This window comes from Centrocercus urophasianus, unplaced genomic scaffold (assembly GCF_019232065.1).
Source record: "Centrocercus urophasianus isolate 14NV4802_14NV808 unplaced genomic scaffold, USGS_Curo_1.0 seq_31, whole genome shotgun sequence".
NCBI lineage: Eukaryota > Metazoa > Chordata > Aves > Galliformes > Phasianidae > Centrocercus > Centrocercus urophasianus.
The window spans coordinates 7,525,649-7,542,983 of NW_024884878.1; positions in this window are offsets into that span (position 1 = coordinate 7,525,649).

A 17,335-nucleotide genomic window follows, 5' to 3' on the forward strand; every position below is an offset into this window, starting at 1 on the left:
TCCCTTTCATATTAATGAGTATTAACATGACTTCTGTACCTGCTTGTGAGATTAACTTTCCCAAAAATTGACAGTACGAAGAAAAGCTAAATTCCTGTGACAATCCTTTTTTTTTCTGATGTGCCCCAGTGATGGCAAATATTGCCTAAAGAGAAAGGAAGTTATTTTCATCGCGGAGTAAGTAAAAGTGAAGAAAACAGACTCAGAAGTGTTGGATCCAGTATTGGGAATGCAAGCACATCAGCCGTGCACTCTGCAGAGGACAAAGTTGATCAGAAACTTAGAAGTAGAACGTAAGTAATAAAGCATTTTCATTTTCAGTATACTTATTTAAACATTTTTTAAAGGAGCAACAACAACATAAAACTGGTGGGATATTTGATCTTGTTTTTGTGACTCTAATGCATCTGCCTGTTTTGATGGCACTGGCTGCAATTCTTAGTGAGGTCTCACTGTGTTCATCAGAGATTTTCGATGAAATTTCCTTTTCATGTACTTCATCCCTGAAAACACTTGTTGACAAATGTGCATTCCGCAAAAAAGCAATGACATTTTTCTCTGGTAAGAGGGTTCCTACGAAAGTGGTGAAGAGACATGATCAGATTTTTGAGTTGATTATCTGATTGTGGCTCTATAACTTTTATTTGAAAATTTGTGGGTAATATATTTATACCGACTGAAAGTGGAGTCACATATATAAATTCATGATTTTTTTTGCAATCTTGCAGCCTGCTCTCAAATTCCAGTAAAAAAAAAAAAAAAAAAAAGGGAAAGCAAGGCTGCATCTTTTTCACTGCTCACAGGACTTGTTTAGGCAATGCATCAAAATGCACACAATTATTAGCCATAACTTGAATTATTACTGCACTGCATGGTCCCCATGCCCTGGTTTCAGCCCAGACAGAGTTGACAGGACACCAGTGTGTGGTTGTTGTTTAGCAACGGGAGTGAGCCTGGGGCCAGGCCAAGCCACAGAGCAGAGGAGCCGCCACTTATACAGGGGACAGCTGCATTGCAACGCAGCCCATGGGCCATGGGTTGGACACACCTGACCTAATCTTTGAATTACATAAAGAATACTAACCAGAAAATTTAATATTTTACTTCACTTAGTCTATTCACTTCAGCTTTCTGAACTGAGATTGTTACTGAGTCCTTCACAGGCCTCTTTCCTGACTGATTAGAATTCAGAGCTAAGGAACTTTAAAAAAGTTCACTGTTTTCACCAATCTACGTGCAAATGGAAGTATTTGCTAGTGATAGATTTCATCTGCCATAGTTAGTGGTAACTTCTAACTTTTTTTGTGTACTGATTTACTTATACTGTTTAGCTGAATAATAAAAGAAGCCCAGTGACAAAAATTTCTGGTGTGAAGGCATTAAAAAAGCAAAAGGCTTAGGAGCCAGAATGTGTTCACAGCCAAAGTATGGTTAACTCCTACTCAGAATCAATAATACAGCACAGAGTGTAAAAAATCTACATGATGTGACTGTACTCAGATCATAGATATACTCCTTAATTACAAACAATGAAACATTAAATCATCTTTTTTCATTAAAACATCTTCACCTAAAAGAAAACAGAATTCTAACAAGACTAACATCCTATGATGTTACAAATTAAAGTAATTGCTACAATAGAATTCTGATAGTATTTAGTTGATTGATAACCAGCAAATGTATTTGCTCAATCCAATGGAAACAATAGTTTATTGGGAAATGCTTTTTATATGAATTACTTTCCTGCATCTACAAAGAACATATCATTTTCATTATCTGAAACTGCTTTATCTGTTAACAGCTTCTGGAATTTATTTCCAAACACACATGCTGTAACAGCTAAGAAGAAAAGGAAGAAGTGAAAAAGCACTGGGCAGCAAATAGTTTTGTTAGCAATCTCATTTATGCAGCCATAGTTCAAGTCCACAGTTTTAACATCCCACCAGTTTGTGCCTGCTCCTCTGCCCTCCTCTGCTACACAAACAGAAAGTGATGCTCTCCAACAGCTTGGTCATGGAAAACCTTATTCTTGACTCTGTTGTTCCATTCTACAACCTTTATGATATCTTCTGGCAAATTACATGCAAGAAAAAGAAAGCATTTCAATAAGCAGTTCAATAATAGATTGTTACTCTTTGAGACCAAATAAACCTACTCCAAAATCTGGATATCATAGAAAAATTAGTCCAAAGCTTAAAACTTTACAGACTTTCTTATCAGGAACAGCAATGATCCACGTGCATTTAGGAGTTAGGCTTTGACAAAGAAAAGTGCTAAAGGTAAAAATATTTCACTTTTGTTGTGATGGTTTTTAATTCTTAGTACTAAAGGAAAAGTCTGAAATATAAGAAGTCACCCAGAACCTAAGAGAACAGCAGTACCTAAGTTTTAATGCCACTGTTTTAATCAAAATTAATTTAATCTTAAATCTGATCTAGTGAAATCAAGTCAGTAGCTGGCTGTCATTTGTATTCAAAAACTATGCATTGCTTCACACAGTGTTTGTCAGAATAAGTCATGTCAGTGAAAACTGCCCTTTTCACGTGTAGCTGCAAAAACATAAAAGGTTGCAGGGAAGAAATCATGTGGCATATTATACTCATCATCTGAAAGGTAATAATAATCCTTGGGGTTATGGAATAATTAGGGTTCATCGATCCTAACCAACTTCATCACTAAAAACCACTGAGGTCAGAATGGAGCAAGGTAAGGTTACTTCATCAGAAAGATATTTCAGGGAAAGAATAAGAGCAGCTATATATGAGGAGCAGTGCTAGATTGACAAGTCATAGGCTACCATACAGACTGAGAAATACATAATCAAGAGACACAAGTTTGGCATAGCTTGAAGGCATCACATTGCTGGAACAAAGGTGGAGGGTAAAGGGATCCTCCTCTATGCCTACGTGAATTGTGCTACAGCTACAGAACCTGCCCTAAAATGAGCAGCAGAGCTAGCTGGCAGGCTGGAGTACTCAGCTATGTCTCACAAAAAGGAGAAGGATTAAGGCTGCTTCCTTCTGCCTGGGAGCACTGGCAGCCAGTATTTATGTGTCTCCTTTTTTTGACCAGAGGCAGTGTCTCTGCATGGCTCCTGAGCTCAACAAGGCATAGCTAAGGTCAGATTTTAAAAGGTCATATTTAATAGAATTTGAAACATGCGTAGCATTGAGCACTGGCTCAGTTATTATGTGCTCTAGAGATATTTCTAGTGCAATATCCAAAGGAGCAATGCCAGAAAAGAGAGTGAAGAGGCCCAACAGAGTAGAATATTTTGCAGAATTCTAAATGCTGGGCACACAAGAGGAAAATTGGCTTTCAATGGTTGTTTGTAAACACCAATTTGCCTTTGCACTCAATCAATCACTCTGGAAATAGGAAGAGAAAGTAAATGTGATGCAAAGATCTTCAAGAATGTTAATTATGTGGGATTTTGCAAAATAACCTAACAAGCTTGCACTAAATAATTTCTAAATATTTTTTATACTTTAGAAGCAACATCGAAACCTCATAAATCTAAAGCAGAGATTACCTAACACCATGTTATCTCTAGAGGCAGCACAGGGAGAGAAAGTGAGAGGTAGTATCATTCTTTATTCCTTTTTTCTTAAGTAAAAGGGGTTTCTTTTCCATGTGGTACTTTCACAGCACTGTAACTTGCTTCACTTCCAGAGCTGTAGTAATGCATTTAAGGAGTAGAAAATTAGGGCCCTCTTCAACATAAATGATTCAGATGAGAAGAAATACGTTAGTTTTACTTAAGAAATTTACTTTCAGACTGGCAAGTCTAAAAAAGTTGACAAACTGATAAGTACTTCTTGCCAGTTAGAGGCTATGAAAAATGTTTAGAAAATAATTTTAATTTAAGGCTGGCCTTTTGTAGCATACCGAGGCTAATGTTCAGCTCACTAAAAAATGGAACTTGGGAAAGTATTTATTTCATAATAAATAATGTATCCCTTGAGACTCATTCTTCTTTCATTTTTTTTAATGTACACGTGCTGTCATTTTCTACAGACCAATGACATTTTAGTCTGATTATCACTCAAAATCATCTGTCCATTTTCTGCTTTGGCATTTATTTGTCACTTTACAGGTCTTTTAACTAAGACTTGCTTTCTGCAGGTGTTCTAATGCAGACAGTATTTCAAGCAAATTGTAGATATTTGTAAACCCTTCCTTAACACAGATCCTGTCTAGTTGATTGTGCACACACTTAAGGCACAAGCTCTCTAGCACATGCACATAAATGTGCTTTTCTCCTTTACCTACATGGTGAGAAGCATAACATTCATGTGTAAATGCATAATGTTAAGCTGCTGTAAGACTGGGGACTTCTGGTGAGTTTGGATGCATATTGGGCAAGAGCAAGCAGCAGGGATTCCCATAGCTATCCCTGCCCCATAGTGGGGGAGGAGGGCAAGACTTCACATGATTTCCACATCTGATACCTCACAGATCATGCAGGCACATTTGGCTACAGCTTAGCCAAGGGATTAGGGATAGCTCCTTGTTTTGAAAATCACAATTGAAGACATAACACATTTTGCAGATGAGCAATTTAATGTTGTACAGAGTAATTTTGTGTTTCCATGACTCTAAACATTTCATTTGACATTCAGAACAGGAGTGTTAAAGTAGAGACTGCATCTGAAGGCCCTGCAGTCCAAATGTTCATTCTGCCCTCAGGAGCACTGATACTGCAATCCTCACAAGTAAAAGCCAGGTTCTCCCAGCCATCCCAGCTCAGCTGGCCATCATCCTCTTTCACTGCCAGGACAACACTGATGGCCAGTCTCTCTGCAAAGATATAGCACTGATTGCATTGCCCTTCCTCTTCTGGTGTTCAGTGACATTGTGAATGCGTGGCATATGCTATGTGCCATAATTACAGCTTCATTTCTTCTAGGATTTTATATTTTTGTTAGCTGTTTCATGACTCATTTTGCAAACGGCAGGCATGAACAGTCTCTAATGATTACTGTTTGATGTAGATAATACAGATTATAGCATACAAATAAGACGATAAGATAAAGTCTGTAACACTGTAAAACACTGTGTAAAAGTGCTTGTTTTTGTAAAAGTAGGCTTGCCTGAATAGACTTTAAAAGCAAGACTTTCAGTTTCTTATGGAATGTGGAACTTTAGAGAGTTTCATGATTGCTTCTTCTTGCAGTTCTGTGTTGGACTTGTGGAGAAATTACTGAAATTCTACTGCTGTTTCAGTATGAAATCAAAGCACCCTCATTTAAATTAAAAGAAAAAGAAAAAGAAAAAGAAAAAGAAAAAGAAAAAGAAAAAGAAAAAAGTAAACTATCTCAAAGAAATCACAGACGCAAGAAGCTCCCAATGGCAAATAACGAGTAAGATGGAACAGACTGACCAAGGAGGTGGTGGAGTCACTGTTCTTGGAGGGGTTCAAAAAACGTTTAGATGTTGTTCTGAGGGACAGTGTTAATGGGAAACATAGGTGATAGGTGTGTGGTTGGACTGGATGACCTTAGAGGTCTTTCCCAATCTTGGTGATTCTATGCAAGAAGGTATCCACAACATAAAGAAACAAGAAAGAAAGATGTCAGTTGCAGAAAACTGGAAGAAACACCTCTTATTCTTACCAGATGCCTTGCATTGAGAGCTCCCTCCAACACAGTCTGCAAGGACATGCACTTTTATCATCACAGAAGCACCCTCAGTTACTGTACATAGTTCTGGCAAATTCTAAACTCAGTGTAAAATCTCCTTGAGCAACACTTTATGCAGGGAACTGAGTATTTTAGCTTAAAAATAAATACTTAGCATCTTAACACATTGAAACCTGCATCTCCAGCAATTGTAGAGAAATTATCTAGTCAAATACCCCATTTTGATGAGACTGCTTTCTACCACAGAACTACTCCATAAGCTCTGTCCCACTTTGGTCACCCATTGTTGAAAAACTGAACACAGAAGGCATAAATAATCTGAAATTTGCTGTTAAATTTCATCCTTGCACTGACTGTAGTGTTAGTTCACTTTATTTTGAAATTATTCAGACTATCCATCTTCAGGAGGAACATGAAGCAGCAAGAAAATAAAAACAATGGAATATGTATCTTCTTTATATTTATTATACAGGGATATTCTTGACTCATCCAGAAATCCAGCATAAGTTCTCCCTTCTTTCAATATCTGAAAGAGTTGTCATGATGCTTTACTTAAGAGCATGAGCTCTGACAAGCATTCTGTATCCATCTTTATACTGTTATAAGAACCGAGCTTGTTTAAATGTAATCAGACAGTATTCTTTCCACAACTTTAAATAAAACATGGTTAGTATTTACTGCTGTTTTAAAGATATTTTTTTTTCAAGAAGTGAAATGTTTTTATAGTCAGAAACATCCATTAGAATGTTTTATGCTGAAAAGTGTGTAGATTTCACTAACCAATAATCAGAACTGGTTTGGCAATTAGCAACTGAGTTACTAATTATATGGCTGCACATTTGCATGGAAATCTTAGCTGCATTACAGATAAGACTGACTGGCTTAATTTTCCCCTTCACATTTGATCCATTCTTACATATTCACAATAGGCATTAGCTTAGTGCCATAAGGAGTATTGGAATAGATTTTGTAAGGCACAAACTGTATTCTAACACAAGAATCTGGTTTATTCTTTCATATGTATTAGCTGTAACAACATTGTGAGTTCTAAATGGGATACTAGTTCAGGTTTCACACATGAAAAAAAGGTTAAGCTATGTTAGCTATGTGTACCTAGGTTTGTATTTCAGATGGCTTTTTGAAATCAACAGGGCAAAATTTTTTACTCCTTCAGCTCACCCATGGTCAAATGACATTGTAAATGACTCCTCCTTTTGTGTCCATATTAAAACCACTAACGATTTCTTACGATCTTTTAGAACGCATATCAATCATTCTCACACATACAGCTTTGAAAAAACAAGCTCTTAGGAAAGTCAGACTTCTTTATCATAGGTTATGAACTTGGATTGAAAGACAAATGTTTTTCACACACTGTCTGAACTGATAATGGATACAGAGGGATGCTATTGACAAGCATTTTAGCTCTGAGTTAGAGAGAAACAGAATGGCCATTCTGTTATATATTTGCCTCATTAACGTTTGTTTTGACTGTGCAAGACCAGAATAACCTTGAGTTCAGGATCTGAGCCCTTTTTCCATTATCGAAGCTCTGTACAGAGTGTTAAAATTTTTGACCTTTGGCCATCTGCTAATATTGGGTCGATACCCACAATCAGACACTTCCCTCAGTCTAATACTTCCAGAAAACCAAAGTTCTGAAACTCTTACGAGCACCGTTTTTTAAAGCCAGAGGCTGTTGCAGACATTCACTCACTGGTCTGTAGTAATTCAGGTATTTGAAGGCAGAGAAGACCTGCCTTTGAACTTAGAGTAGCTCGGTACTTTTTTATAGCTCCAATGCTAAGATAATTATCTTCCAGTGTAACCTCTGGGGACAAGCTTGACATTGCAATAAAGTTTCATCAGTCTAAACTAGCTCTTGGAAGCATACAACTAAGGTGGCATAATTGTTTAACAACTCCAATCCAGTGAGCAACTCAAAATTTATCATCAACAGTGTAAAACTGGAACAAAAAGCTTTCCACAGAAATCTTTATTATTAATTTTGAAGTATTTTTCAGAACAGTCTAGCAGAAATATTACTAGTCTCATTATAAACTCTGTCACCAGAGAAAAATATGCAAAAAAAAGAAGTATGCATCACAGACATAAGTAACTCCAGATGTTTTGTTGATAGTAATGTCAGAGTTGCCAAGATCACCCATTTTCTTCTCTTTTCTTTTAGCCCATCCCTCTACTCCATCCACTTTACTTACATAATAATAGCTAATTGCTCTCCACTTCTCTGGGGCCTGTTGCATATCTGCTTAACCAAGAACATATTTATTCTTAAAATGGTCCAAATCTGTCACTCCCTTGTGTCACTCCAGCAACATCAGCTTTCACAAGTTGTTACAGGTATATTCTCAAATGCAATTCACAGCATTATGGTTTATTCCCAACAGCCAGGAATGTTTCTGCAAACCGTGGTCCTAGCTTAACTCTTCCCACTTCCAGTGCTAACATGAAATTATATTCTACTATTCAATCCATTGTTACTTATGGAGGCTTCTGGGACAAGTTTGTTTTTATTTAACCATATGAAAATGCTTCTAAATGATTTGTTCTGCTGCATATGGTTTCCTGGATTGCTTTGCCTTCTGCTGACCCTATACCACCATCACCCATTTCTCTCATTTGCCTCTTGTTTAAAAATTTAAAAAACTGTATTTAAGAGTAAGCTTAAGTTCCTTGGAGTAGCAAATCATAGAATCAGAGAATCACAGAATGGCCAGGATTGGAAGGGACCTCAAGGATCATGAATCTCCAACCCCCTGCCACATGCAGGGCCTCCAACCTCCCCATTTAATATGGACCAGGCTGCCCAGGGCCCTATGCAACCTGGCCTTGAACACCTCCAGGGACAGAACGGGTCATCCACAGCCTCTCTGGTCTGCAGCTGTTCCAGCACCTCTCCACTCTTTCTGTAAACAATTTTCTCCTGACATCCAACTGAAATCTTCCCTCCCTCAACTGAAAACCATTTCCCCTTGTCCTGCTTTCAAAGAGTTGATTCCCCTCCTGTTTGTAGGCTCCCTTTAGGTACTGCAGGCTGCACTGAGGTCACCCCGCAGCTTCTCTTCTCCAGGCTGAACAAGCCCAGCTCCCTCAGCCTGTCTTTGTAATGGAGGTGCTCCAGCCCCCTGACCATCTTCGTGGCTCTCCTCTGGACCCTGTCCAACAGCTCCCTATCTTTCTTGTAATGGAGGCTCCAGACCTGGACACAGCACTGCAGATGGGCCTCACAAGAGCAGAGTAGAGGGGGACAATCACCTCCCTGTCCCTGCTGGCCACCACTCTGCTGATGGAGTCCAGGATACCATACCAATATGTCTACTTACGTGATCATTCATATTTGCTCTACCTATATGCCCTTTCAAAGGTGATTAAAATCACCTTTGATATTATTATCAATTTTGATACAATTATCAATTATTATTATTGAATCGCCTTTAGATATTACAAGACAATATTATAATATTATTACAAGCTCTGTTTTGTTTTCTCGCAAGAATGCTTGATAGGCTGATCATGAAATTGAATGATTTTTCAGAGCTTCTGGCAATGTTATGAGTCATCTGTTTGTTCTCCTCTTGTTCTTTTTCCAAGAGTAGTAATTCACCATTTGTGAATCACCATTCAGGATTTAGATGTTTCTGATGAGTCATACTTAACCTAATAGAAAGAAGGATGTTTAGACTACATAAATTGTGCACTTTAACCATGGTATGTTTAGAAATCCTTGATTGGAACACAAAATTACATACTTCAGTGACAGAAGAAAATCAAATGCTGAACTGTTTCCTCCACTTTAAACTCTGCACAAGCAAATTCATCCCCATCCTCTTGATTCACTTAGAAAACAGAGGTCAAAGTATATGTGAGAAAGAACTCCATTACAGTTTTTTTCCATCTCTGCACTCGACCAATTAACAAATTTTTCAGCATCATGTTCTCCATCTGAAAGGTCTGAAAATATAAATAAATCTGATCCAAGAAACATCAGAATTTGTATCCTGAGATTAAAAATGTATTAAGGGCTGCATTTTAGAAATCAAACACACTTAGATCCACTATTCAGGAAAATTTATTGCATTACATTGCCTTTCATTTGCTTTTCTTTGCACTGTTATTCAATGCTAACAGTTTGTCTTCTGTTCCAGAAAGTCCCTCTGAGGAAAAGATATTCGTGATCAACATTTACTCCCACCTGACTGCACGGAGTACCTGTAGTAAATGGGAAAAAGAATTGTCTTCTCTGTTTCTAAAATTCCACTCAGATTTGGGAAAAGGTCTTGCTTTTCTGATCAATGAGCATCAAAGAGCCTGAGATGTGCAAATAGAAAAAAAAAGTTGGTTTGCTGGAAGCATGTGCTCAAAGTCATTTGTTAGCTCCAGGGGGTGTGCTGGTGGAGATACTGAACTAAAGCTACACCTCTATACAACAAACACAATCTTGATTTATCAACAAGAGGACTACGGCTGCTCTCAGAAGCTCCTGACATTTTATCTAACTGGATTCCTGATGAACCATTCTTCTAGAGTACCGGCACACCAACAGCAAGTTCTGCCTAGGTCCTCAGTCACTGAGAAGGGACAGCTGAAAATTTACGGAGTCATAAAATCATAGAATGGCTTGGGTTGGAAGGAACCTTAAAGACAGTGCTGTTGTCAGGGTTGCTTTCCACTTGTTCAGGCTGCCCAGGACTGCATTCACCCTGGCTTTTTATGAAAAAAAGAATGCCATAAAAAAACAATGTGAGGGGTGAGTAAGCTTTAGTTTCATTTGTTGCTGTAAAACTTCATAGTGGACTGACAAATACTTTGTAAGGTATCACTAATAAAAGCCATTTACAGTTACATTAAAATATAGTTTTCTTCCTTTAAATCTCTACAGGGATGTAAAGAGAGGTCACTGAATTCTCTTCACATACTACAGGATGTCTGAATTAGCAAAGTACAGAATGAGTAAGGTTCAACCTTATTCACATAAAATAATTAAGAATCTATCTTAGTAATTCGTGATTTAGTTAACTTTAAAAATTTTAGATCCCTTTATTAAGACTTGGCTGAAAGAAAACCTGATGCATTTATGTTGAGGTGAAATTTACCACTGAAAAAGTAACAGTGGAAAGAGGTTTCAGGTATGATGCAAAATACCACTGGTGCAAACACCCTACAAAAACACTTCATTTGCTCATTTAGATTCTAAGATGAGTCTGGACAGAATAGCAATATGTTGTGTCCTAAAGCTGCTGTATATCAGCGCGTCTGCAAAATGGACAAAGAGAAAATGGAATTAGTAAGTCCTTCGTATTCAAATCTAAGTCTACTAACAGTTCTAAATATTTGGTAGATCACCACATGCATGAAAATGCATAATGTATTGTCATTGTGTGAAACAATGCTTTCTAATTCCACAATATTTCAACCTCAAGTAGAATACAATCATTCAAGGTTGGTGGAGTCCATGCTACAGTATGATAGGTCACTACTCACTGTGCTGGGTACTGCAATGTACACCTTAAATAGGCAGAAGAAAGAAAAGGAAAAATTGTTACACCAGACATTGGTGTGACAGCTGGAAGTGTTCCTGTTCCAGAATACGTTCCTGCAGAAGAGCATTCTTCTGACTTATATCTAGCAAGTGAAAGATTGACTCTAAACCAAAGTCTGGCCAGCAACAAAGCTTGAACTGTGAACTGTGTCTTTCATGTTTTGCAGTAGTGCCCAAAGCTTTTAGAAAACCATCCTCAACCTGAAAAGTGTGAAAAACCAACAGAAGTGATCATCAGAATTACTTTTAAGAAGATAAATCATGTATAACTGAGAAGCCACAATGACTGTGATAATTACGCAATCTGCATAATCATACATGCCTCATGAACTAAATAATCTGGAAAATATCTCCAATTATCTTTCGAGTCAAATCACAACAAAGAAAGCAAAGGTTTGTTAGATGACAGGAAATGCTCTGATGCGCTCCATGTCTATTCCATGTCAGTGTGGTATTATAGCTTAATCTGCTTTTTGTAAATATATCCAGATTTGTAACAGAAGTCAATGGCATTGAATTGTGGCATTATTTCACATTAGCATATGATATAAAATGGGGCATACCACTGAACATATGAAATCCACAGATTTGCCTTCTCTCCATATTTCATGCCTTCATTTATTGAATGTGCTTCTAGAGGGCAAATTTGGCTCCCTATACACCGAGTTGTTTTTCATCTCTTAAAGAAGAAGGTGATATAGGTCCCACAAAATTATTCCCAAGTTACGTCCCTCATTTTCAGAACATTTTTAGGACCAAATATTGGAGATACTGATAAGCAATCTCAGGCACTGCATAACAGTGCTCTAATCTTCTGTAATTAGACACACAAAATATTAGTGTGTCAAGAAAAATAAATAGAAATCGAACAGAACTCACACAGTATTTCAGGCATACTCAAAGATGGATACATACCTCAAGCACACTGAATTAGAAAGGTTTTTAAGTCAAAAGACAGTAATGAGCCCCATTTTAATATAGTCTATCTCTCATGTTCACATTATTATAGTTGTAATTAGATCATTCAACATAATATAGATGGCTTTAAGTTCTCATGACTTTAATTAGAAGAAACGAAACAAAGACCAAAGAAATTACTGAATTTTACATCCATTACAGACTTCAGTATAAGAACATCAGCAAAGAAAAGAGGAGGGAAAAGCAAATGCACAAGTTTAAGCTAAGGCCAAAGCAAAAGAAAACATGAAGCAAAAGACAGACGGGGAGGAACAAAGTAGCTTTTGTTGTCAGTTTATGTATCTAAAACAGCACATTGAAATAGTGCAATACCAACCACTTAAAAGACATACTGAACTGCGAATATAGCTTGAAAAAAAATGTTTTCTTCCCATTCAACAGCAAAATCCATTATGTTTGTTTTTGTTTTTGTTTTTGTTTTTGTTTTTTTCTTTTTAAGATAAATAACCAATTAATTTTCTGATTAAGCTCAGCAGCTACAGAAGGGCTCTGTACACTCAGGGGGCTGCCACCTCCTCATCTGCCACACTTGCAGCGAGCAGCCAAAGCAGAACTGCACCAGTGGGACAGAAATCTTGAGATCTACCTACCAGACAGAACAGGTATGGCAGAGGTTCCTGTCCTGTGACCCTCTGGGCATTCACTTCAATCCCAGCCTGCTGGCCATGTCATGCTAGCACCACAGGCATGCTGCACCACACAGGTGTTCCCCCCAGGCTGCAAGGGGTTGTTGTTTTCAGTGCTTTAACTGGGTTTTGGTTTTTGATGGGAATGGTCCACATAAATCAGCAGTAGTCCTAGACCCAGGCTTTGATGTTCTCCATTTGTAAAGGTAATTAGCAGCTGTTACCTGAGTTACCTTATTAGTGCTTGCTGACTTCCTCTCCAAACATGTTTCAAAGATGTTAAGTAGTTAAAAGTTAATTGGTGTTTCACTGTTGTTTTTTTCCCCTGAAATCCCTAAGATTTTAAACAGAGCTGGTAGGGTCCCGGTCTAAGCTAGGAGTGGTTTAATGTAGGTTTCCATTCTGCCAAGCGTCAGTGCTTTGTTTTTCCAGTATATTCCAGAACTAGGTTATCACTGATGAGTATAGTTCAAGATGTATCCAGCTTGAGATGCGCTTTCAGGTAGGATCTTTCAACCCATGATACTCAGAAAAATCTGAAATGACAATCTTTCTCTTCTTGAAATGAGTTGAACACTGCAGCTGAAAACTATCTTTCTTTTTCATCACGTAAGCCTCCTTGTTTACTTGTCATAGACTCTGCGACTGATTTCATTTCCTATATCAAGCAAATCAGCTGTATTGCAGAAGGACTTAGTCATCAAATGCTGGGAGAGAAGTCACAGCCATGAATCGCTTTGTTGCTTACTGGTCACATGCCACCATGGGAACTGACCTTGCACTGATCTCCAAGCTGAAATTTCAGGGTCAGTTTCACACTGAGATAAGTGGCTTCTAGCACCGTATGAGCTCAGTTGCCAACACCTGAGAGGTTTACTTGGTGTTTTCTGCTGGGCTGCATAACAGCATCCTAAGTTGGAAGGGGCAGGGTGTAAGCGACACATGACACCTTTTGGCCATTCTTGTGCTGAGGTCCCCGTGTGTGCTAACTGGTGAGTTCTTTTAGAAAAGGATTTGTAGTTTAGTTTTCATTTCAGATCAATCAATTGTAATGCTTACTACAGGAAGACTTCGGGCTATGGGTTTCACTGATTAAAAAGGTGCCTCAGGTTACATATATCGTGCTGCTATCTGTAAATCTCTTCTTGATCCTAGTACCTTTTGTCCCCATAAGGACATATTTCACGGTATTCTGTTTTTATTTCTTCTGAGATTTCACGTGCCTGTAAGGAAACAATTCTTCAAACAGATATAGAGCTTTCTTCCTGCATCTTAGCCCCCTTCTGGCTGAACAATTATTGTTCTCTGCATGTAGCACTTCTAAGTTAATAATCACAATGCACAGCTCAAAATACTGTTACCCAAAGCACTGAATTCTAACTGCAACACTTGGAACAATTATAGGTAATTTGAAGCCTTTAATTTTACAATTGCCTAGCTAAATCCTCTAAAATGATAAGTTTCTTTTTGCAAAGGATTCTGAAATTCATTCTGTTGTGGTTGTTAATTTTTAAGGTTGTGGGCCCCACTAGCATTAATAACCACTCACAGAATGAGTGGTTGTGTGTTTACTGTGTTTTTTTATTTGAAGTTATTTGTAAGTAACAATGAAAATCTTTTGGACAAAGCTTTGTAATTTTATTTTCTCCAATTTAGTTGAATTCTGTTGCTCATAAATAGTACTACAATTAGTGTACTAGAATCTCTAGACTGTTATGAAAAATATGCAAAGCCTTTCATTTTCTTGCCCATTAAATAAAGTCAAAGGGGAAGCTCGCCAAGGTTGAAAGAGAAAAACTGAGTAGCTCATGTATTTTCCCAAACCTGCTAACTAGAATCCAGCTAAAGCAAGCTGTGATTCATAAACATGTGCATACTGTGTATGAAGACCAATTTTTTTTATTCCATCATAAAGCATTTGACATCTGTCAGGAAATACTGGACAGTGGCCATCTGAAATCAGCTTAATGATGAGAAGTTTTCTCATCCCACGGGGATATTCTTCTGGAGAGATTTCCTTGGTGTTTGAATGCTTTAGATCACAAGGTTACTGGGAGTCTTCATTCAAAATCTTATCTTTCACAAGCCCGTATGCTACAGAATGAGCAAATAGTATGAGAGCAGTAAGTTCTCCTCTGAGCCTCCTCTTCTGCAGGCTGAACAATCCCAGCTCCTTTGGCTGTTCCTCATAAGATCTGTGCTCCAGACCCCTCAAAGCTCCACTGCTCTTCTCTGGACGCGTTCCATGGCCTCCATGTCTTTCTGGTAGTGAGGGGCCCAAAACTGAATGCAGCACTGGAGGTGCGGCCTCATCAGAGCTGAGTACAGATGGATGATTGCTTCCCTGCTCCTGCTGGCTGTGATATTTCTGTTAGAAGACAGGATGCCATTGGCCTTCTTGGCCACCTGGGCACACTGCTGGCTTATGTTCAGCCAAGCATTGACCAATACTCCCAGGTTTGTTTCCTCTACACAGTCTTTCAGCCACTCTGCCCCAAGACTGTAGTGTTGCTTGCAGTTCTTGTGGCCAAAGTGCAGGACTTGGCACTTGGTCTTGTTGAACTGCTTCCTATTGGCCTCAGCAAAATTACCCAGCCTGTCCAGATCCCTCTGTAGGGCCTTCCTGCACCCAGGCAGATCAACACTTCTTCCCAGTTTGGTGTCATCAGCAAACTTAGTGGGGGCGCATTCAGTGCCTTCATCCAGGTCAGCAATAACGGTACTGAACAGGACAGACCCCTGTACTGATCCCCGGGGAGCACCATTTGTGATTTGTGAAGCTAGATAACTTACTGAAGAAGCACTACAGAATCCAACACGGAGAGATGGGAAGGCTCGTGCTCCAGCTACCCACTAGCCTGTTTCTTCATCAGCTTCAGGGAAACTAGTAACTACGAATACCTTCATAATGACAGCTTCAGTCTCCTTTTTGAGCTTGCAGAGCACAGACAAGTGTATTTCAGTTAGCCAACTGCTCAGAGTTTGCCTCTGCAGGGAAAAGTGACGGGCATCTTCTAATGGACGGCAGGCCAGTTCTCATCTTCTGACTGCACAACTGGAGGGGAATTCCTAACGAGTCAAGTGACAGGACATCAATTGCAGTTCCAGAACTTGTTCTCAAATTTGGCTAATTCTGAGCATTGTGGATTGCATTTCAGAATTGCGCTTCAGCTCACCACTGAGAGCTGCAAGTTGTTTAGAAATACATTTTGACTTGAAAAAAACTCGAAAAATCAGAAGATTTTTAAGAACAATAACTTATAACCACGATAAGACAAAAAGTACTAGCTTAATGTTTATCCTTTTCTTCACTATAAAAAGTAAAATGCTGCTTGATAAAGTGAATTATATCCCTTCTCCCTAAGAAGTGAGAAATTAGTGAATGAAAGCAATGCTGTAGATTTAATAAATTTTAATTTTAATAGAGCAATTAGCTTCTATTAAAAATATATTATAGCATTAGCATGAAAAACTCTGACCAGCATTTGCATGTATTACGTATTGCTTATAGTGCCCAAACATTTCAGTGGTTTCTCCTCTCAATTTTTACAAATGAAAATTCTTCCTTAAAATTATAATGGCCTAAATTGCTGCCTCCTGCTTTTCTCTTCTATGTACACTATGCCATCAGGATTAGCAACTCAGTAGTCCACCTTTGGCATTCTTCTTGGGATACTCACAGAAGAGCAATTATGGTCCAGCTATGGTTTTCAGTTTACCTTAGTTCTTCAGTTATTATACAATCTCCAGGGTTGAGTTACAGCATTTCCCCTGCTGATCAGGCTCTCTTCGGAGGTTTTCTCCTCCACAAGATAGCAAATTTCTTTGTGACCTGCAATCCACACAATCTGCCTGAAGCACTTTGCTTCATCTCCTGTTAATTTCCAGCTTTCTGGCTGCCACATCTATCTATCTCATCTCCTTCATGCTGGATAGTATCTGCTCTGCTGCTGGGTACAGAACGCTGCTCACACAGACCCCCAGGCAGGGTCCCCTTAGGCCCAGGTGCTGCCTAAAAATTCTCCTAGATGTTGCCTGCAATACAGATAAGAGAAAAAAAAGAGAGAGATTGTAGAGGGAAAAAGCAAACGATGTTTCCAAAAGTGAAGATTAAACATGTAATTTACAACCATTAACAAGAACATAGCTGCATTCAGGGAGTAGCTGTGAATTTCCTCCATGAACTCCAAACCCAGACACTAGCTGTCATATGTTCAGAGACCCCCACAGGTGGTAGCAAATATACAATCAACCTTATTGTCACAAACCTCTTTATCAAAGAGATCTGGAGGCAGTGAAAAATCCCTAAAGTAGCAAGTAATATGGAATAAAATAAATAAAGTTGATTAAATGAGGTTTCAGCAGAAGAAAAAGCAGGATTAGGATGATGGATAATTAGAATTTTCTTTAATTATTGTAGGGTACAAAGTTTCTCAACAATGCAATAAATTAGTAATTGTAAGTAAAAAAATAATAAAATGCAAAAACATGAGCAGTCTACAAATATTAAGAGCAATGTGTTGCTACAG